Below are 23504 nucleotides of genomic sequence, written 5' to 3'. Positions count from 1 at the left end.
TTGTTGTGCATCTCAAGGTTAATCTCATCTACATTCAAGTTCTTCCAGCGTGTGATGCAGAGATTTTTATCCGGATGAGTTGTGTTAGGCCTTACTTCGTAAACAGATATTTCGCTGATATCTCCGCTCCAGCAAAGTTGGTAGCGGGAGGATGGTTTTGGGTAATGTGCCTTTATTCAAGAATTGCCATTAAGCATGTGGAATGAATTGTTGATGCCTATGAGTTTATTGTTGGAAAAAGGCAAAGAGAGTATTGGACTAATAAGTAGTCTAAGGTCCTGGGAAAAAGAAATGAGTTGATTTTTCGGTTTCTTGCCTGCTAAAAATGTATGGTGCAGATTGTGAGGTATTGTGAGGTATTGCCACCTGTATAATTAAGATACGGACTGTAATCTTTTGTTGTGAATGTACTACTATTGATTAATGTTAGTGAAACCTAATGCACAAAGGTGTCGCTGCATTGATTAGGGTGATTTTTCGCTGGTCGAGACTGTCATTTTATGTTGCACAGAGTTATGGAATTATAACTCTGTGTGTACAAAGAAATTATAAAAGAGTGTGAAATGCTGCAAGGAGCAAGTTGTTGAATCATTGTGCAGCGCTGAGATTGGTCAGTTGGTCATAAACTGGTTAGTCTGTGTAAAAAGCCATGTAGTGATTAGTTGGTTGGAATGCAGAGCTGTGCTGATATTGGAAGATGAACTTACTGAGAAATTGAAGAATTTAATTCTATTGTTTGTCATTTGTTGAATTAATTTGAATACATGAAACTTTTAAAAGCAATCTAATGAGAGGTGATGGGACAATTGCAGTATGGGAGAATGAAGATGCACTTTTCCTAGATGGAGTAAATTCAATTTGAGAATTATTGACATAATAAGAGACAAGCTTTGTGACCTGAAGCCAACTCATAGGCCTACACAATTTGATGCATTAAGCGCTTGGAAGAAAATGGCTTGCTCTAGAGAGAGAGAGAAATACCAGAGATGAACAAAGAGAGCAGTGAAAAATCGGATGATCAACAACAGAGATGGGGGAAAGATATAGTGGAGGGAACTAGAACCCCTCAATTACTCATAGTTCAAATTTCTTAATTGATAATTTTCAGTGTAATAAAATAATGGGTGATGCAGCACCCGCCAATATTAAAGGAGAAAAGTCAACCAATCCAACTCCCAACACCCCTCTCGCCCTCTAACCCAACCCTTTCAGGTGCACTATGATCACACAAAGAAGAAAGAACACAGGGGGTCATTCCTACCCTGGCGGTCATAGACCGCCAGGGTAGGTGACAGAGGAAGCACCGCCAACAGGCTGGCGGTGCTTCCGGGGGCATTCTGACCGCGGCGGTAAAGCCGCGGTCAGAAAAGGGAAGCCGGCGGTTTCCCGCCGGCTTCCCGCTGCCCCAGGGAATCCTCCACGGCGGCGCTGCAAGCAGCGCCGCCATGGGGATTCCGACCCCCTTCCCGCCAGCCTGGTTCTGGCGGTTTTCACCGCCAGAACCTGGCTGGTGGGAACGGGTGTCGTGGGGCCCCTGGGGGCCCCTGCAGTGCCCATGCCACTGGCATGGGCACTGCAGGGGCCCCCTAACAGGGCCCCACATTGATTTTCAGTGTCTGCGTGGCAGACACTGAAAATCGCGACGGGTGCAACTGCACCCGTCGCACACCAGCAACTCCGCCGGCTCCATTCGGAGCCGGCTTCCTCGTTGCTGGTGCTTTCCCGCTGGGCGGGCGGGCGGCCTTTTGGCGGTCGCCCGCCCGCCCAGCGGGAAAGTCAGAATCACTGCGGCGGTCATTTGACCGCGCAGCGGTGTTCTGGCGGGGGAACTTTGGCAGGCGGCCTCCGCCGCCCGCCGAAGTTAGAAAGACCCCCACAGTTCCTATGAGGTGTCCCTCAACCCCCATGCAAGTCGCTAGGGGTCATCCCTCCCTAGAAGACATCAGAGTTGCAAGTATTTAGGGCAAGTCAACTCCCTGAACTCCCCAGAAAGACAGAAAAGGGTGCCATAGCTCTCTGAAAGTTTGCCCCTGCGCCTTTAGGGTAGTTGTGAGCCTTCCCATATCCAAAATGTGCCATAAGCTGTGTAACCTTCCCAGGTGCGTAGGGACATAAAGGGTTCCCCAATGAGTCAAGATGTTTTGTAGAAATACCCCAAGGCAAGACCAATCTGGCACCCCGGAGGGACTTAAGCAGAAAAGTATTGAAAACCTTATGGCGTGCACTATCATAAATCATCTCCCACTCTCAGGGTGACACTAACCTACCCAACTTCACCTCCCAACGTGCCTGGCTTGGAACTCTGGTTATCAGAACCACCTGCTAGGGTAGGACGTAAAGGATGGAGATAATATGTTTATCCATCTTCTTCATGAGCAACCATATTTTGTAATTTGTAAGGGGTCTGCATGCCTTATCTCGAATTGAAGGGGGCATCACCCAGTGACGGATCTGGAGGTAATGTATCCTCTCCATCTGTGGCAGAGAATGGGAGTCCCTCAGACAGCAATCCCTCCTCATCAAACAGATGCCTGATGGAGCGGTATGACGAGGACGTTCATAGGTAAAAAGCTCACTGATCCACGCCAAGTGTAAAATCTGGGTTCCCCAGAGTGGGCGTCAAAGTGGAGGGGAAGGAGGTTAAGCAGCTGGTTTGTGCCACTTGTTCCAAAACCTTTAAAGCTACGCTGGTGACAGGGGAAGAGTACAGATCCCACAGTCAGTGGCAGCGTGGCAAGAGGGCTTCTTTCTGGTCCACACTAAACAGTTAATTTCTCCCTGCAGTGCTTGAATCAGGCCAGGTGAGGGCTCGGCCAGCAGGGCCTGAAACAAGAAAGAACTGACATTTTTTTAGCGGCAATTCTGCCCAGCCATGAAATAGGGTAGAGTCTCCAGTGAGCCAAGTATTTTTCAATACTCTGAAGAAGGAAGTTATAATTTATCTGTGAGACTGTCATGGCTATCTTTATGCCCAAGTATGGGAAGGATTTCATCTACCAATGAAACGGGTACTGCTGAGCCATCAAGGCCTCTGTCTCGCGAGGAGGTGTAAGGCTGGGAGCCTGTGACTTCAAAAACTTTATCTGGAAGCCCAACACCTTCCTGAGGGCCTCTGTCTCCCTCAGGAAAGCAGGGAAAGCATTCAGTGGATCATCCAGCGCGACCATGCCGTCATCCGCATAGAGTACAATAGTAATCTCTTCCCCATCAAAAACAGCACACATAATCTCTGGGCTGTCCCTCATCCACTGGGCAAAGGGCTCCATATAGAGAATGAACAGCAGGGAGGATAGCGGGCAGCCCTGGCAGATCCTGCTCCCAATATGAAATGAGTTGGAATTCACTCCATTGACTCTGACAGAGAGCCTGGGTGACTGTGAACATTCGCTGTCCAGGCTTGAATCCGAGGTCCGAAGTCAAAATGTTCCAACGTAGCCTGAAGTTGGGGCCAGTTGACGGGGTCAAATGCTTTCTCGGTGTCCATGCTAAGAAACATACGTTCCCGGCATAAGCGTTGAGCCTTGTGCAGGAGCCCACTTGCTGCTATCTCCACACTGCCAATGGGGAATAAAGCCAGCCTGGTCTCAGTCCAACAGTCCAGGCATCAGCGGGTTCAAGCGGGAAGCGAGGATACCCATGAGCAATTTAATATCCACGTTAAGTAGGGAATTTGGTCTATTCGACCCACAATGTGTGGGGTCCTTCCCGGGCTTAGGTATAACCACAATGGATAGCTCCAACATGGAGGTTGGTATTGTGCCCAGTTCTGTAATAGCATTAAAAAGACGGGTCAGGATAAGGGCAAGACTCCTACAAAATGTTTTGTAGAACAGGCCTGGGAAGTCGTTCACCCCAGGAGACTTTGAGGCCTCCAGGCTCGCTTTTGCAGAGATTGCCTCCTCTATCCTTATCGGGGCATCAAGCGAGGCCACATCTGTAGCCAACAGTTTAGTCGTGTGGGCCTGGTTGAGGTACTGGCAAGAGGCAGGATTGCTGGGAGAGTAGAGATCTTGATAAAACCAGTGGAAGACCAAAGCAATCTGGGTATACCTCTGTCCCATCTTTGGCCTTGAGTGATTCCACCACCATTTTCTGCCTCTGGGCATGGAATCTATTAGCCAAGAGGCGCCCACATTTGTTTCTACCTACATAGAAGGAATGGTGCAGTTGAAGTGCTGCATATTCTGCCCTATCGATGTCAAGGCAGGCAAGCTGCGCCCTGCCTGCCCCAAGCTTTCTCCAAAATCTCGAGCCCCGATTCTCTTATGTATCCTTTCCAATTGCAACACCTGTTGCTGCAGTTGGACCCTTTTTTCCTACCAAACTTTGTTATCTTCCACGTAGATCACAATAAATTCAGCTCTAATGAATTCCTCCAACAATTCTCATAGAAGGGAAATAGATATGTCTGCCATGTCATTGATCTCCAGGAAGGTAGTGATGGCTTTTATTATCTGTGCCACCACCTCTGGCCTCTGGAGGAGCGTATTTCTTAACCACCAAGGGCGGTATCCTTTGAGCTGGGGTGGGACGTTTAGTACTGGTGAGACTGACGCATGGCCTGATAGTGTATGAGGCTCTATGGCTATCTCCCTTAAAGCAGTGGTTCCCAACCTTTTGACTTCTGTGGAACCCCACCTTATCATTCCTGGAGTCCGGGGACCCCCACTGAATCTCTATTGGAATCCAGGGACCCTCCGCCACTGAGTCATTACTGAAAGATGGGAACCTAATCTGTTAATATTATTTAATTTTCTAATCAGTCGCGGACCCCCTTAGGAGGCTTCATGGTCCCCCAGTGGTCCCCGGACCATAGGTTGGGAACCACTGCCTTAGAGTGTTCTGGGTCTCCTTAGAGCATAAAAAAAGATCTGGGTGGGCATAGGTGTTATGTGCATGAGAATAAAAAGTGCCCGTCCCCCTAAATCTGGAAGCTGATCTTCCCAAATCATTGTTAAAGACAATGCCAAAGTGGTCATAACCTCGGCCAGCGCTCGGTGTAGAAATGCCTCCTGACCCTCATTGGGCGCATACACTGACCCAACCAAAAGTTGAAAGTCTTCCATATGAATCCTAAAAGGTAGCAGTCGACCCATTATTTGGGCAATCTTGTCCCCCACTCTCCCGCGGAAGGAATGAGAAGCTAAAAGTGCCACCCCAGCCACCTTAGTGAAATACTATACTGGGAAAGATCTTGAGCAGAGCCCAATATGGTCTGCAGGGATTAATTGAATCTCGTGTAGGAGGCACATATTAGCCTGAGTGTATTCCAGATAGGAGAGGACAGCTCGTTGCTTAGCTGGGTTGTTCAACCCCGTAACATTAAGGGTGACTACTTTAAGGATTGTGTTAGGGAGGGCAAGTGAGATGTTGCTACACTGTAGTGCGTCCATGTAACAGGCCTTCCTGTCCCCCAAATAAATGAGTGATAAAGGGGAAATCCTTTCTAGCGTCTACATGTTTATACGTGCATGAGAACAATGTGCACCCTACCCCAACAATGAACAAAATAAAATATAACAAACTTACACTAACAACACCAAAAACAGGAGCCGTAACCATTCGGCATAGTCCTGATGGTAAGACTGGGTACTGGGTACTTGACCATGGAAATCCATCCACACTAGGACCCACTCACATTACCCCCCATCACTCCCCTCCCGGCTGTCACAGTCTAGGTTTCATCTCGGCCCACCACCTCTCTCTTCTGGTCAAGCTTATTAATATCCTCAGATTAAGACTCCAGTACCGCCCTTCACTCTGATGCGATATTCTCTAGGTCTGGCTTGGAGCTCCCTGGAGTGACAGTCCACCAGCGTGTGCACTTTCAGTGTCGACGGTCATGCCTCAGCAATTGTGGGCGCTCCTCCGAGGGCTCCTCCAGCTGCAGCAGTTTGTATGCCTCCTTAAATAGGTGTAGTTGGTATAATTTGCCCTCTATCGGAAGATCTGATGGGTGGAGTGGCCCTAGGAATAGGAGACCCCTAAGAGGTGAGAGATGACTGGGAGGAAGTCTCTCCTATTTTTGTAGGGTGATTGCTGTCAAATCCTGATAAAGTAGCAAAGAGTTGCCACAGAACTTCAGCGAGTGCTGCTCTCTCGCCAGTTGGAGCATGCATTCTTTGAGGGGAAATCATGGATATATCCGCAGGAGGCACATGAGAAGGCCTTGGCAGGCCCACCCTTGCACTCTGTCTATCTTTATCTTATTGTCAGAGTCATCCCTCATTATCTGTAATGTCCTCTTCCTCAGCCCTGGTTGGTGCTCATCGACTGCCGATATTATTCCACATACAGCGGTCCTGCAAGTCCTCAGCGTGGGATTGCAATTCTATCTGTTGTTCAGATAGCCAAATGATTTGCTGCTGGAGTTCAACTATCTCCTCGTCTTGGGTCCCTTTTCACTGCTTGCATGTCCCCCCTCAGCAATGTAAAAAGACCCTTGAGAAATGGCCATGTGATAGGGCCCTCTCACTCCTCCTCGGTCACCGCACAACCAAGCTTCTCAGGGCCTCTCGCTCAGCCCTACTGATATCTTCTGCTTTGGGGGGAGACACCACGGTCCTCCTTCTGGGTCCTGGGCGGCGGCCAACTTGACTCCAAACGGGCTGGCTGATAGCACCCAGTGGGTACTGCCATCCTGCCGAGCCCCGAGTTTTCCACACACTAGGCCCCAACTGCCCACCGCTGTCTGCTTATCACTGCCTTCTGCTCCTGACGTGCCCTCGGGCCAGGAGAGTTGAGGGCCATGCAAAAAATAGCCCCTGAGGGCCAGCAGCCGAGGGGTACAGCGGCAGGGGGGTGGAGAGGCACAAGAGTCAGCCTTAACTGTCTGCCATTTTGAACCCCTTCAATTTCTCATGAGAAATTTGTGAAATCCAAGAAACCAAAAAGGTAAAAAATTAAGGGATATAGAGATTAAAAGGAAAATGAAAATAAATTTGACTCTGATAGTGATTCCGGAGATAAGATGGCAAAATATTGGCTGCACGTCCACCACCTGATGTGGCTCCCTTGAGAAAAAACTGAATGTATTCCAGCTAACATGTGACAGTGGCTAAAGCCCCTGTTGACCTGAATGCAATTCAGATTGACAGCCCAATACAAATGACAGTCTGTCATACAACCTGTTATACCTAATCAAACGCTTGCCGAGTTGAAACTGTCAGGAATGTGATGCCTCAAGTTGTTACTGCTTCTTTTGCAACTGTACCAGCACCTTTTGTGAGAGTAATAACTGCAGTCGGTTGAAGTTTGCACAAATGCTTAGAGTAATATTGTCACAAATGCTGCAGCCCAAGCAGCTGTTGGAGGAGCATCTGTGACAGGGTTTATCCCAACTTCACAGAATTCACAGATTGTTGCGTGGACACTATCGCAAACTATTCAATCATTCAGGAAAGGGAGAAGGATTGCCTTTATGACCAAACAACACAAGGGGAGATGAATTTATTTGAAAGTGGGATTTTTTCCTGTGGTTTGAGGAAACTGTAAAGAACAGTGCGAAGACAGATAACACACAAAGCTTAGGGCCATATGTAGGTAGGTTTCCTTTTGCGAGTTGCAAATTGCGAGTCCCAGCGACTTGCAATTTGCAACTCGCAAAAGGAAATGCAGAAAGGTGTCTCAGACACCTTCTGCGACTCGCTATGGGGTCGCAAAGACCCACCTCATGAATATTTATGAGGTGGGTTGCAGTTTGCGACCCCATAGCGAGTCTAGGCACTCACGGGGATGGTGGCCTGCTGGAGACAGCAGACCACCATGTCCGTGACTGCTTTTAAATAAAGCAGTTTTTTTTTTCACTTTGCAGCCCGTTTTCCTTAAAGGAAAACAAGCTGAAAATAGAAAAAATACCGAAACCTTTTTGTTTCGTTTTTTTCAGAGTAGGCAGTGGTCCATACGACCACTGCCTGCTCTGAAAAAATATTTTTGTGAGCATTCACAAAGGGGAAGGGGTCCCATGGGGACCCCTTCCCTTTTGCGAATGAGTTACCATCCACTTCAAGCGGATGGTAACTGCGAGTTGGTTTGCGACCGCTTTCGCGGTCACAAAGCAACTCTACATCGTGATGCGATCGCAAATAGGAAGGGAACACCCCTTCCTATTTGCGAGTTGGAATCACATTTTGCGAGTCGGTACCGACTCGCAAAATGTGATTCTGCATTGCGTAAGGGCTTTTGCGCCTTGCAAACGGCGTTTTTCGCCGTTTGCGAGGCGCAAAAGCCTTCCTACATCTGGCCCTTAGTCCCTACTCAGAGTACAGAGAAAGAAAGACCATGAATTGATATATCTGTGCAAAGAATTTACTAGTCGAGCAGCAGTTACACATAATACATTGACTGAATTGAAGTCGATCTTTCAAAAAGTGTCTTATTGTAGAAAAGTTTCAGAGTACAATTAGTACTTTGGACCTTCTTCTAGAATCCGATTACACATTACTGAATTAGTAAAATGCATTTGTATTTTGAAAGACTTTGAGAAATTAGGGAGAATGTGAGCAGAGAAATTTGAAAAAAAAAAGAAACACATCAGAGATGGGCAGGTTCCATCGATGAAGGAGACCTCGCAGCACTTACAAACAATTTAAAAAATATTGAGCGAGTAACCTATGCAGTGGTAGATGCAAATTGAAAGATTTGTTAAAATTCTGAAAGTGCTGTGGATTGATTTGAATGCATTCTTTGCCATTGTTGTTCCAAATAATTTTTGTCCTAAATACAAAATTGTTGTGCTTGTCTAAGTCACTGAGACATGCTCACACTAATGCACCATCATCCATTGTGATGGATGAATACAATGACATGATGACTTTCCTGAAGTGCAGAGTCACTCCAAGGTATTTGGATTATGTGAGGTGAAAGAGTGCGCATTAATATTATGTGCGGTTGTTAAAGGCATTCCAGTAGTTCACTGCCAGTTGCGGTTTGAGCCAAGTGATATGAGATTCTTCATCTCACAGTTTGTTATCGGATTCAGACCAGAGATTAGTCAGCATGTACAACAGAATGTACTTTGCTGGCAGACAAAGTAATTGTATGATATTCTGAAATACAAAAGGTATTGGAGTGATGAACAGGAGATGAAGCAAAATAAGCTTAAGGAGAAATACATGTTTACCCAGATGAAAATGGCATAGAAAAGCTTTCAGAATCATTCATTTGTAGAGAATTTTGGTGCAATGCAAGGTGTTGATTTTCAGAATGACATGCAAGGAGTTGGGTTTCAAGCTGGATTGCAAGGTGTCCAAGGAGGTATGGTTTCTTCACATGCTAGAGGTGGAGGAGTTCTGATTGATTGAATTTCTGAAGTAGATTATTGCAATGTTAAAGAAAATGGCACTTCTCTAATAAGATCAGGCATTGGAAGAGATTGTGCAGGCTGAATCCAGATAGAATGGAAAGAGGACATTGGATGAAAATACAAAATGTACCTATTCAGCGAATGAAAGTGTCAATGCAGACACAGGTTTCAATGATACAGGTTCCACAAACCATAATGGCCCCACAGAATGTGGAAAACCACAGATTTAACATAAATCAGATTCCCAGAGTAAATAAAAATCAATTTCAGGACCAAACCTATATCAACAGTTCCCTATGCTGGATAGTGAGTGCTTTGGCTCTGACAATTCACAATAACGGTGCCTGAAGGGAGAGGAAGATTGTGCACTTGACTAAGTCTCATAGGAAGAAGATCAGGTAAATGGCCACCAAGTTTAATTTCTTATTGACACCAGAGCTACCCATTACACTGTTAGGACAGTGGAGAAGCCAGAAGTACCCCTTTCATGAAAGAAGATCGAAGTTGTAGGCATTACATATAAACAGATTACAAACCCAGTTTCAAAAGACATTCTTGTAAAAATAGGGTAATTTGAAGAAAACACCAGTTTGTTTTGTGTCACTTGAGTCGTGTAAACCTGCTAGGATGAGATTTGTTGTGCAAGTTAGATTGCACAATCTATTGTACACCAAATGGGGTTGAATTCCACAAACATGATGAGGATATGGAATTTATGTCAGTCTAGCAAGATACTATAAGTTTGTACCCCTGATTCCAGAGAGACTGCAAACCCAGAAGCATGGGATGTTCTAGTTAACGACATCACACTAATCAAAGGTATAGAATCTGTCAATATTGCAGTGAAGCCAAATGCTGTTTTCCGAGAACACCACCATACAATTTGACCCCTGAGACAGTGGCAGAAAGAACACAAATAATTGAGGATTTGTAGGGAAAAGAGATCATGAGAGAGGTTTTTGGGAGTCCTTGTAATATGTCAATCATAGGATTGCAGAAACCCAATGGCAAGTACAGGACTGTCCAAGGTTTTCAAAACAATAATTATATAATTGTTCAGTGTTTTCCCCTGGTACCCAATCCAGCCAGCATTCTTTTCCAAATTTTCTGCACTGCAGAATGCGTTAACAATTGTGGACCTTTGCCATGCCGTTTTCTCCATACCATTGCACAAGGGTAGCCAATTCCTGTTCTCTTTCATGTTCCGAGAGAGAGTTTTGTCATGGTGCCAAATTCCACAAGCATATACTGTAAGTCCTACTATTTTCAGCCAGATTTTGAAGAAAAATCTTCAATCTCTGTAGATGCCTTCTTATTCAGTTCTGGTGCAAAACATTGATAACCTACTTGTGGGATCAAGCACTAGAAAAGCTTACAAACAGGATACCATTGCTCTGCTTAATCACCTAGCTGAGAATGGATATAAAGTATCTCACAGCAAACTGCAATACTGAAAAAGAGAAGCCAAATTCTTAGGACATATAATTGAAAAAGAAATGAGTAAGGTGTCACAGTAAAGAATAGAGACAATTTTCAGAATGAACCCAGCCAAAATGCAGAGATAAGTCAGAAAGTTCTTGTGAATGGTTTACTACTGTACACAGTGGATACAGAACTTTTATCTAGGGTCTGAGCCTGTACAGAGGCTGACACGCACAGGTGATGCTGTTTTCATTGCATTATAAATATACCAAGGCTATTTTGGGGAGAGTTAATTTTAACTTCAATGTTTAACTTCCTTAAAGCACTTTATTTGTATTTTCAAGCACTTTATTGTTCTGGCAGGTGTCCAAGCCGGTTTGAGCGGGTACCGCCATTTTTGGGCCATTTGAAAGGGGAGCGTTCTAGTTGCTCAAGAGGCAGTATAAAAGTAGCTAACTGGCGAGTTAGGGCTGATGGTGCACCGAAGGCAAACCTAAGGCAAGCCCATCTGTGTCCACCCATGTTCCAACCGTCCTCAGCATTAGCCATGTTCCCAGGATTAACCCAGGAACTAAGGCAATGACCAGCCCTTTTTTAGAAGTCAGAATTGCTTATTGGAGAGACCAGTTACTTGACTTTGGTACCACTGGCCCGAGTCTTTCCCTCTACCTTAGACCCCCTTTTTTCACCTTCTGAGGAGCCATATAGGAGTGGCCTTTTGGCTGTCTCCTCTACAAACTCTAAACCTACTCTATAGATTGATGGAAAGCTTGCTTTAAGGTCCCTGCCCTCTCATGGTAAGCATTGCTCACAAAAATGTGGCCTTTTAAATGCGAGATCATTGGTGAAACAAGCTGATGAAATGAACATGATATTAGAGTCAGAGAATTTAGATGCACTTTTTATTACAGAGACTTGGGCTACTACAGAGCCAGCAGTAGATTTAAGCAAGGCCTGCCTGGCAAGTTTAAGCTTTTCACCGCCCTTAGGTTTCTAAGAGGGGGGGGTGTAGGCATTCTTTAACATGAAAAATGGGATTTTCATACTCTTCCCCGGATGACACAGACAACATTGAGGTATTAGGGTTTTCCTTAAAGGCCAAGAGAGGTAGTGTGTTTACTGTGGTCTTATGTTGTAGACCCCATGAAGCTCTACTCACACATCTCCAGTCTTTAAAAGAGATGCTTCCAAACAAGGCAATGGTCCATGCTAGTTTTTTTTGGCCTGAGTGACTTTAACCTTTGGGCAGAAGAGGAACTGTCCCCTGATATGAAGGAACAGTAGAATTCATGTGAAATTTATGGAGTTCAACAGTTTTTTCCTGGTCCTACTCACCAAGGGGGGCACACCTGTGACCTTATTTTTGCTAATAAGTATTTAATCAGTAAAATAGGTGCTGTTTCTTTGTTGGACAGACCATTCGCTCATTGTATTTGATCTATCTTTGCAGAACCTATTTCCCATGGTGAGGTCATCTAATACTGGCATCATGTCTAGACCTTGTATCAAACTTAGTAAGTTTACGCAAGGTCCTTTTTAAATCTTTTACATGTCTGTGACCTGAAGAACTCTGTTTAGACAAACTCCACTCAGTTTAATCAAGCAATTATGGCAAAGTTGGATGCTACAATTCCCCTTTCTTGTCAGAAACCACGGTCACACCTTTCCACTCTGTGGTATAATAAAACATTAAGATCAGCTAGACATACTTGCAGACAGTTAGAAAGGAACTGGAGGCGCTATTATGCTAGTCAGGACAAGTAAGTGGTGAAAACTGCTTTGAATAACTATAAAAAGGAGATAGTTTTTCACAAACTCTATTTTAAGTGCATCAAACAGGGCCAAAAAGGTGTTTGAAATTATTTGTGACTTTTCAAACCCTCAATGTTTGAAGCTTGATATAGCCCCCTCACAGGAATTATGTGATAATCTGGATTTTTAAAAAAAAAAAACAAGATTATGAGATTCTTAGAAGCAGTTGGAAAATTGACAGATAGCCCCAATCATTAAGTGTGGAACATGCCCCTTTAATGAAGTCCTCTCACTGTGACTTGACTAGAGCACAGTTTTCATTAGATTTGGATGTGACTTCTAAGTGTAAGATTGATCATTTTGAGCTAATCTCGAAGATAGGCTCCTTAAAACTGCTAGCTCCATTAAGTCTGGTTTTCCATTAGAACCACTTCCAGCTGGGTACTGGATTAAGTGGGCTGATGAGTTCTTGCCACCTATAAGGACCCTGGGGCAGATTTTGGAGCCCCTAGTGCCACCTTAATGCCACCATAGCGTCATTTTTTTTATGCTAAAGCGGCGCTAAAGTGGCATTTTCCCCACGCCATATTTAGAAAGTGAAGCAATGCATGTATTGCACCACTTTGTAAACCCGTGCGCCACATTATGCCTGCGCCAGGCATAATGTATGCAAGTGGGGAATTCCCCCAATAAAGGGGCCAAAAAGGTGGCACTTTTAACGCATGCTAATAGCAGCTGTTAAAAGGAGGCTTTCATTATTTCTAATAGGCCCTTGTGTACTCTGCAGGAGTAGCGCCAACATTGTGGTGCTACTCCTGTAGAGAACATCAATAGCACAAAAAAATGACACTATTACCCTCTACCCTGCACCATGGTGCGCTGTATTTTATATACGGCGCACACATGGTAGGGGTAGGGTGGTGCTAAGGGGCACAAGGACCACTTTTTTTAAATCTGCCCCGCTGTGTAATCAATCTCTTACCTCAGGAACGGTCCCTCCAATTTGGAAAAAGGCCATGGTTAGACCACTTTTGAAAAACCCTTTAGCTGATCCAATGGAGCTGAGTAATTTTGGACCCATATCGCTCCTTCCCTATCCATTAAAACTTTTGGAGCAACATATTAGTAAGATTCTGGCCAATTTCTTAAAGAACATGCCCTGCTAGAGGAAGAAAATGTGGCTTTAGGCCTGGTCAATGCAATGAAACAGCCTTAATATGTGCTTTGGATGAGGTTAGACGAAGAGCTGATGGCAATCAGACTGTGGTCCTGGTTGTTCTTGATTTGTCGGCAACTTTTGATACGGTTAAACACACCATTCTTTTGCCTGGGCTGTATTCAATGGGTGTTTGTGGTACTGTGCTAAATTGGTTACAATCCTTCTTACGGGATTGCTGCCAAGCCGTGTCCCTTCCCCCTCCTTTGCTGTGTTTAGATATGTCAAACAAGGGGTACCACAGGGATCAGCTCTCTGCCCAACTCTATTTAATGTGTACCTGAAACCACTGATTTCACTAATAATATAGCATAGTATTTCTGTGATTAATTATGCAGATGATATTCAACTGATTCTGTCTCTGAATCAGGAGGATTCAATCTCCTCGTTTCAGTGTTGTATGACTGATACAAATAAATGGATGGAAATGAATTCTTTAAAATGAAATGGGGACAAAACAGAATTCCTCTATTGTTCCCCACCTAAGATTCATCACTCTTTGCCAACTAATCTTTGGCCTGTCCCTGTTGAAGCGGAACTGTGTGCGTCGAATGCAGTCCGCAATCTTAGAGTCATTTTTGATGCTCAGCTGACTGTTGAGTATCATCTAAACAGAGTCGCTGGGACTTGTTTTGACCTTTTGAAGGACTGAAGAAAATTGTTTTCATTTGTACCTTCTTCTGCTCAATCACTAATTGTTCAAAGCACTGTACTTAATAGGCTAGACTATTGTAATGCCTTATTGCGAGGTGCCCCAGATTTTTTGATTAACCAACTACAAGGAGTCCAATCAACGGAAGCAAAGTTTCACTGAACAGGTCCCATAGATCATCCGCTTCAACTGCCCTTAGAGAACTGCACTGGCTCCCAGTTAAACAGAGGATTCAGTTTAAATCAATGTGATTGCTTTCAGAGCAGTACAGGGGATGGGACCAGGGTTCCTTCAATATACGTTAAAAAGATATGTCCCAAGGATAGCCCTTTGTTCAGCATCTGTAAACCTTTTACAGGTATCTAGATTAAACAGAGTTCACCTTGGTGGCCTTTCTTTTTCTGTTATAGCAGCACAAATGTGGAATCCACATCCATTAACCTTAAGAGGTCTTCCTGAGCTTCTGAGTTTTAGGAATGGCTTGAAAACATGGCTTTCCCTAAGTAGTGTGTTCCCCATGTTGGTTTTGATTTACTATCTATTATCTGTCACTTATTATCATGTTTATTGTTTTCTTTTACTTCCTTCTCTTGTGAAGCAGACTGCTGCAGTGCCACGAGACCAGTTTTTTGGTCACAGTGCGCTTTCTGAATGTTTTATACATATGTACATACATACACACATACATGTGCCTGATCCGCTTGTATGAGACAAAGAATGTCTGAAAGCTTTCATAGAGCTGAGAGAAAGTCTGTGTTGTGCCCCGGTACAAGTAAATAGGAAAAAGATGTTCACAATATTTTGCAGCGAGAGGAGGAGGGGGGCTGCGCTTTCTCACTGCTTACACAAATGCATGGTGACTCAAGATGACCAATGGCATCCTGAAACCACTGAACGCACCTTCCCCCGTAGGTCGTTCCACCTCTTCTGGATGTCATCCTGTGTTCTTGGGTGCTGACCCACTGCGTTGACCCTGTCTACGATTCTGCGCCATAGCTCCATCTTCCTAGCTATGGAGGTGTGCTGCACCTGTGATCCGAATAGCTGTGGCTCTACCAGGATGATTTCCTCCACCATGACCCTGAGCTCCTCCTCAGAGAGCCAGGGGTGTCTTTGCCATGCCATGTGGTGGTGTGGGTGATGTGTGGGGTGGTGTGTGTTGTGATATGTGGGGTGATATTTAGTGGTGTGTTGTGTGGGGTGCGTGGATTTTTTGTGGGTGATGGTGTGTGCCTGTGGATGCTTGGTTGTAGATTGTAGTGTCTCTCTCTGGCCTTCTGTTGCAATTGTGGTCGTAGGGGTTTGTGGGTGATGTGGGTGTGTGTTTTATATTGTATTGGGTGTGTGGGAGTGGTGTGTGTATGTGTATCAGGTGTGTTTATTTGGAATTGTCCAATATGGTAGTGTTTTGCAAGAGTGTGTGTATTTTAAGCGCGGCGGTGTGTACCGCCAATGGAATACCGCGGTTGAAAGACCGCCACGTGGATTCGTGGGTCGTGATAGTGTGGCTGTATTTCTGTTGGCGTGACAGTGGAGGTTTTGTTTTCGACAGTTTGTCACTGACCTTTGGTGTGGGGGACTTGTGTAGGTGTCTCAATTTTGGCGGATTCCGAGCTGTGGTTCATAATGGCCATGGCGGAATTCCACCGCCGCGGCGGTGTATTGGCGGTCTTCTGCAAGGCGGTAAGCGGCTTTTACCGTCAATGTTGTAATGAGTGCCATTGTCTTTTCAATGTTGATGACTGTAGCTGATTCATGAGAAGAACTAAGCAGATTGGAGACCAGTGTTGCCAGACAATTTATTTTCTCTCATGACACAACATTTCCATGGCCCCACACATTATGAAGGGATGCAATGGTGAGATTGTTTAGACAAACTAATTTAACATCAGATTCAGGCTGCTTGCAGAATAACTATGTCACCGTTGTGTAACATGTCAACATATGAATGTGGGAAAGAGAACACCAGTCACACTGATTTATGTAAGGAATTCAAAGGAATGCAGATGGATTTTATCAAGATGCTTGTGTGTAATTGGTTGAGATATGTCCTGGTTATAGAGAGTATTTTGTTGCGATAGGTGGAAGCCTACTCAGCATGGAGAATGGGCAGTCTCACTGTATCAAAACTGTATCACTGTATCTCACTGTGTCAAAACTGCTGCAATAAGGTCCTTAGGGTGTGGTGTGCAGCATTATAAGTGGAGCAGAAACTACACTGTAGCTATTGCCCAGATGCTTCTGTGATTGTCGATCAGCAAAAGTCTGTGCAGCCACTTTACTTAAATGGCCTGATGTTTTGCCCTTTGTGTTGATGATGATCCTTGGAAGTACACCTGACAGGAGGAAAGGATTATCGATACATGATATATGGATGGAACATGCAATAAGATTGCCTGCTCTACCTGAAAATGCACTTGTGAACATTACAGATGACATGATACACAATTACTGCAAAGGACTGGCTGATGTGGTGCATTTATTTATCAACAGGTTGAAGCTGTCACTGCAAATCTAGACCCAGTGACTGGATGCTGACAAAAAAGTATGTAAGAAGGTCCTGTCTGGAGCCAAGATGGATAGGTCACTACCAGATTTTAATCACAAATACTGCTGTTAAATGTGCTGTAGTACCAAACTGGGAACATGCATCACATACCCATGGAACAAGAGATCTGTATGAAGAAATAGTGTTCTTTGAACCATAACCAAGAACACTGGTGAATGTACCACAGCATGTAGGATAAGAGCAAGGGACAATACTGCAAGAGGCACAACAGCAAAGAGAAGAAAGGGATGAAAAACTGCAGACAGGTGAAACATTCATTTTTTCAGATATCTCATAGAGTGGCATTGAAAGCTGTGGTGAAGAAGAACATGAAGCAAGAGCTCAACCTGAAGTGACAGATGAATCAGCACCAGAACAAGAGGATCCAGGAGAAGGAACAAGTACTGGATCAAGAAGAGTCACTTATAATGGTGAATGGCCAAAAGAATTTGGTCAAAAGAATTTAGGGCCAAGTGTGTCATTGGAATGAATACTGCTAGCAATTGCTGAGGCGACAGAGACAAACGGTATAAGTGACAAAGAGAGAGAAGATCAACAGACACCCAGGAGATTAAATAAAGCGAGAGTATGTTGTTGGAGGTATTCTGCACCTGAATAGACTTGCTACATGATCCAAGTGCTGAATGTTCCAATATCAGATTTGCTTGATTTGAGTAAAGAGCTGCCTGAACTATATTTATGCAATATTGATGAGTCTCTAATTGGGAAAAGCAGCTGAAATAGATTTCTGAAAGAAACAGAAGTTATCTGAAGAACTTTATTGAATAAAACATGTCTAGACTGAAATAAAAACAGATAAGTGGCTAAACAACAAGAATTGATAAGATTTCTCTAGGCCCGAGGCTGCAGTAGAAGAGTAGGATAACATTTTAGAAGAAGACGGAGTAGGGTTTAGGAAGACTACACAAAGATTGCTTTGAATACAGCTGAAAGACCCTAGGGCCAGATGTACAAAGCTTTTTTCATGTTGCAAATCGTCCGACTCACAGAATCGGGCTGTTTGCAACAAATAAAAAGCATTTTGCGATGCACAGACACAAATTTGTGATTCAGGTATCTATTTACCGAATTGCAAAAAGGCTTTGCGAGTAACAATTAGGAAGGGGCGTTCCCTTCCTAATTGCGAGTCGTAGTGCTATGTATGATTGTTTTGTGACCATGAATGCGGTCAGAAAGCAATCATAGTTAGCACCAGTTTCAAATTGATGCTAACCCATTTGCAAAAAGGAAGGGGCCCCTATGGGACACTGTTCCCTTTGTGAATGGATGCAAAAACATTTTTTGCAGAGCAGGCAGTGTCCCACGGACCACTGCCTGCTCTGAAATAATGAAAAGAAAACGTTTAATCTTTTTTTTAAATGCATCGTGTTTTCCTTTAAGGAAAACGAGCTGTACTGAAAAAAAAAACACTTCTTTATTAAAAAGCAGTCTCAGACATGGTGGTCCTCTGCCCCCAGCAGGCCACTGACCCTGTGAGGGTGGCCATTCCCAATGGGGTCGCTAATTGCGACCTACCTCATGAATATTTATGAAGCAGGTCATTTGTGACCCCATTGGGAATCACAAACAGTGTCATTGACACTGTTGTACATCAGGTTTTGAAACTCGTAGGTTGCGAATCACTAAGAATTGCAATTTGCGAGTTGCAAAACCTGATATTTGTACATGTGGCCCTAACTGAATTAAAGGAAAATATTTTTTTGAAAAGCTGTTTGTGCAATATTTACCTATGAAAATAACCTCAGTAACATTTTTGCTGTTGCACTTTCCATTTGAAACAATTTGACTTTAGACAAACGTGTGTTTCTTAAGTAAAGCCAGATGCAAGAATATCATGGTAGCTACATTTTTAGTTGTAGTGTTAGTAGTCATAGCATTATTAGTGATACAATTCAGACCAGAGAAAGAGAAATCTGCATTTTCATTTACTAACATAACATCCGCACCTGACATAGATGAGTATTCATTGAAAGCCGCATTTGTAGATTACATAAAAGATTACCCAACAAATGTCATTCTAGATTACTTCAAGAATACAGACAAGCTATAAAAGCAAAGGGTTGTTATGCGTGTGCTCACTTACCTTCATCTGCTACAGAAAAAGTGACATACCATCACATACCTTTGTCATATGCTATTACATGCTGTATATTAGTCTAGCTTTGACATGATTCTTTCAAAAGTATCCTTGCTGAAGAGCATGAATTTACATCCATGAGTAAAAGAAATTAAAACAGCTTGACATTATTTTAGAACTTTTCTTCCCATAGACACTGTTAAGGCTTATTAAAACAATTTGACCTGCTTAATGAACCATTAGAGAAGACATCATGATGTTAGAATGAAGGAGATCACATATTAAAAATAGTAAAAAAAAGAGATGCAGATGTTTTGAAAAATGTTTGGAAAAATGATGAAGAGGAATATAGATGAAAATGATTAATTTAAAATTGAAATTAGACAAAAGGAAAAAATCTGAGTTTTCAGAAGAGAGAACCAACTTATAAAGTGACCTATAGGAAGTGGTAATTGTTAATACACATTTGAATTATCAGAAGGTACATGGCAACTGCTGATTGGACGGTATTTGCTACTTAGCTTTGCATTTTCCAAAGCAATATCAAGTATACAGTATGGATGTTTTAACAATGACACCAGCACACAGACACATGCATAGTATTTGTGATACAACACAATTAGTGTGCAATATATTTGGTGCAATGTTCCCATTTTAATGAAAAGATTAGAAAGCTTTTGACAGTAATGGACAAATAAGCAAATAGTACTTCTGGAGATTTACTAGTGATTAACACAGAATTAGTTGTAATTAGAGCAATGGTTATTCAAAAGCCATTAGCATTAGACACTTTACTCATAGTGAAAGGTAGAGTCTGCAAGGTGCTCAAAGTACAGAATTGCTACACTTACATTCCAGACGAGAGTAAGAAAATTGTGGTTTACAAAGTTTTGGCAAAGTAGTTTCTGCAATTGGCAATTGGTTTGCAACAGCAGGAGAAGGTATCCTCAAAGCAATAATAACACCCATACTAAAGTTTGTTGTTTGTTTCCTGACCTCAGTAGGAGCTATTAAAGATATCAAAATTATTCTGGAGAAAAAAAAGAACAGTGAAAAAACAGACAGATGAAGAGAGAATTAGAAGTAAATGTTTGCATTAACACAGAGTATAAAAAGGTGAAAGAAACTGAGAGTTTGAAAAGAAAAAGAAAAGACTCAACCTAGGACAAGTGGCTTACATTGAGTCTTTTCTCAAAGATAGGGAGAGAAAGAGAGAGAGATAGAATTTGTGATGGTTAGAAATCTTCAGAGGTAGGAGTTGTAGAAGCATTTTTAAAATAATGAAAATTAATGCAGTAACGTGTATTATTAACATGCAGACCTTAGATGAAAATGCAATGTTTTTTAATTCAAGTGGAAGCAGTAGGTAGTCACATTTACACATATTAGGCTTGAAAAGTTGATACTGAAGTTTTTCAAAATTTACCTAGTTTAGGAATGTGAAATGTTAAAATTTCTACAAGCTAACATGATTTGAAAATGATGATTTAATGTCAAAGAAGTTATTTTAATCTTCCCATTTGCACAGTTTTCATAGAGTATAATAATGTACTAAAAAGTTTTAGCTGCACTCTGCAAAATCTTTCAAAGCATACAATGGCTTAGTATAGGAAATGAATAGGTAGCTTATGGTTTAATAAAATGACGTAAAAGCCTAACCATGAACTGAAGATTTTTCAAGCAAAGTTATTGATGAGAACCCTCATGGAAGCATACAAAGTTTGATAAAAATGTTGCATTTAAACATTGTTGTCTATGGGCTATTGGTTCCACTGTAAGATGCCAACAAAATATTCTTATTCTTACCTGTTCTTATGAAGACACATATTGCTGACTGGCAGACGCAACGAAGAAGAAGAAACCTGTTGCAGACGTTTAGATACATTATTTTCTATTAGTGTATGTTCCTAGAGAGGGCTCAGACACCCTTTCTCAGACACTTTCCGAGACACTGTCTCACACTCTCTGCCAGACACTCTCTCTGGGCTCATTTCTTGCCACCAAGCCTTTTTGCTCGAATCTTTGCTGCTATGAGACTCTACTAAGATTCATGCACATATCTTTATGGGCTTTGATTGATAATTTCTTCTGAAGCTTTATGCTTTAACCTCTTTATTTGGAGCTCTTTCTGAGTTCTGACCTTTTTCTTGTCCTTCCTAATTACATCCTGAAATTTAGAATAGGGACTTTTCCTTCATGGAGCACACTTGATGTACTTATTCTGCTATTAATTGATTATATTAACTGATATTAATATTTTCAGCCAAGTTCAATAACGATTAAACAACTAAATAATTTATAAATAAAGCTGTTGAACTCACATCAACTCTCATTATTGCCAGAAAAACTACTAATTGAAATTGTGATCATTGTTTGAATGATGTGCAGCTCCTGGTTCAAGGTCTTTTGGCAAGTAATGGAGGGATTTTTACCCGGATGAGCTGGTAAGCCTTTCTTCGTAAACCAATATTTAACTGATATCTCTGCTTCAGTAGAAAATATCAGATTAGGAGGCAGACTTGACTTTCTCTGCGTGTTACTGGGCTAATCGTTATGATCAGAATACCTAACCTTATGGGTATTTATCCTTTACATTTCTCCCTCTGTCTATGAATGGTGGTATCTTGGATCGGCAAGGAGATGTGGCTGGTTAGATTTTGTGGAAAATAAGGATTCAGTGAGGGGGAGAATGATGCTTGGTGATACCTGGTGGGCATGAAAGTTTCCTGTCATTGTGATTTTTAAAAGGAACTGGTCCCTCAAATTTCGATTTCTAATGCTAGCAAGATGTTTAGTCTGTCAAGCCAGTAGTTTCGAAGTGTGGCAGCCACAGGTGGCTGTGTGGTGGGTTACCATCATGACTGCTGGTGTATGAATACTGTGGAAGGTGCAGGTCTGTAGACACAGAGAAACACAATAAAACTCATGAGACAACACACCCTTGAACTTAGCCAAGATTATTCTAGAATGGACAATGGATATGAGTAAAGCTGTATTTGGAAACAGTGGATCTGCATTGATAAGTAGAGCTGAATACTTAAACATGTCTATAAAATTAAGTTACTTTGAGTGAGTGTTTTTAATGTTTTACAAAATAATTCATGAAAATAATATGTAGGCTAACATAACAACTGCCAGTATTTGCAGGTGTGGCCTTGGGGTCACTCATAGTTGAAATAAACAAGCAAGCTTCTGAACCAGCTTTACAAAATAGAAATAATGAGTACTTAAACAACAAATGGCAAACATATACAGTAGTCTGGAAGGATTCCTCTTCATAATACACATACAATGATTAGGCTGATCAGATATATTTAGTGAACAAAAGTTTAACATTGTGTACTGAACAAAATGTCTGCAGATTAAAATCCAATACTGTCCCTTAACCTCTTTTTTGATAGTAGTTTGCTGTTTTTTTAAAAATTAATTTTGGAAAATATATGCAAATCAAAAAATATATTTTGTGCTTCCTGTACTATTCATTCAGAGGATGAAGTTTGACTTGTGCATTAGCTTGGCCAGGCTATTGCTTTCCCATTAATATTTATATTTTTCAGTCCATGAGGTATGGGAAAGTGCGGGTTGCAGTAGGAATCAGAAACAGAAGATCTCTATGGTGAATTCTTCAATCTCATTATGGTTCACAACTAGACACAAGGGGGTCTATGAGGAGCACGACATGCAAATAAATTCTAGCACCAACAGTGTAAGCCAATGTAGTACAGCAAACTCGAGATGCAGGTGCAAATAGCACAGACACCAGTAATAATGGGGGGAAGTTTCACAGGTAACATTGGGCATCTTTACTATTAATATTTGATATTACAAAGTTTGCAAACTGTGGCACATTATACTTTCACAATCTCAGCACATTATATATGGGATAAAGTACAATATAGTGATCTTACAAGTCACGGAGGAGTTCCAAGACCATAAAGCAGAATGAAGCTGAAAGAGAAAACCCACGGCAGCCTCCAACACTTAGGGGCTGATTATGAGTTTGGCGGTCCGACTGTTACCGTGTTGTAGTTCAGACCACCATATTACAATACATGTGGTTGCATAGATGAAAGATCGTCATGGTCCCGCTGACACCACCAGCAACACTAGACCACGGCGCAGCGAAATAGGCCAATGTGCTTGTCAGAGGGTGGACCACCAGTGTTTCCGTCGACCCAATTATGATGTTACTTTCCACTGACGTGACTGTAGTGATCCTACCAAAGCATCTGAGCTGGCAAAAAAGAGTGGTATAAAGCAGAAACTCACCTGCAGGCAGCATCACACATGCTTTGCCACCATAGAGCTGATCCTACACATCCTGCTGCTGCTTGTGTTGCTTAATGGTGCACAAAATTGATGCCATCTTCAAATCAACTGACAGTAAGCCAAATACTTACTTGTTTCCTCTAGATCCATAGTAAATTAATAAGCTTTCATTGTCCTGGTATGTGGGCTCTGCTCCGTGCCCCAAATTTATTTTGTGTGCCTCGGTTCAGAGTTGTACACAAA

This window comes from Pleurodeles waltl, chromosome 1_1 (assembly GCF_031143425.1).
Source record: "Pleurodeles waltl isolate 20211129_DDA chromosome 1_1, aPleWal1.hap1.20221129, whole genome shotgun sequence".
Classification (NCBI taxonomy): Eukaryota; Metazoa; Chordata; class Amphibia; order Caudata; family Salamandridae; genus Pleurodeles; species Pleurodeles waltl.
Note: the sequence above shows the minus strand (reverse complement) of the source record.